This window comes from Octopus bimaculoides, chromosome 6 (assembly GCF_001194135.2).
Source record: "Octopus bimaculoides isolate UCB-OBI-ISO-001 chromosome 6, ASM119413v2, whole genome shotgun sequence".
Lineage (NCBI taxonomy): Eukaryota > Metazoa > Mollusca > Cephalopoda > Octopoda > Octopodidae > Octopus > Octopus bimaculoides.
Genome location: NC_068986.1, coordinates 7,176,865 through 7,177,232, shown reverse-complemented (window position 1 = coordinate 7,177,232; position 368 = coordinate 7,176,865). Strand labels below are relative to the sequence as shown.

At 45.9% G+C, this 368-nt stretch overlaps 1 protein-coding gene across 3 annotated transcripts in view; it reads right to left on the bottom strand.

Moving 5' to 3' along the window:
- Window positions 1-368, bottom strand: part of LOC106879184 (WD repeat-containing protein 37) — a 141,523-nt gene that overhangs the window by 80,150 nt on the left and 61,005 nt on the right. The gene's annotated exons all lie outside the window — the stretch shown is intronic.

The following is a 368-nucleotide window of genomic DNA, read 5'->3' as shown; positions in this document are numbered from 1 at the left end:
GACTCTATTCCTTAGAGCAGAGACAAGAAAGATATGCCATAATATAAATCTGGAAGATCCTCGAAGGACTTGTCCCAAACTTTGGCATTAAGAGTTACAGAAATACTAGAACTGGGCGCCACTGCATAGTGCCAAGGACTCCAAATTTGCCATCAAGATGTAGGACAAGATACTGCAATAGCCTGGGCTTCAGAGGTCCACAGCTCTTCAATATCCTCCCAAAGGACCTGACAGACCTGCATGAGGTGGATGTAGGTTTCTTCAAAATAAAGTTGGACCTCTTCCTGTCAAGGGTCCCAGATGAACCAACTTTGTGGCAGGAGGTGCAGATGAGGGCAGCTGCATCAAACTCTCTCATGCACCAAATG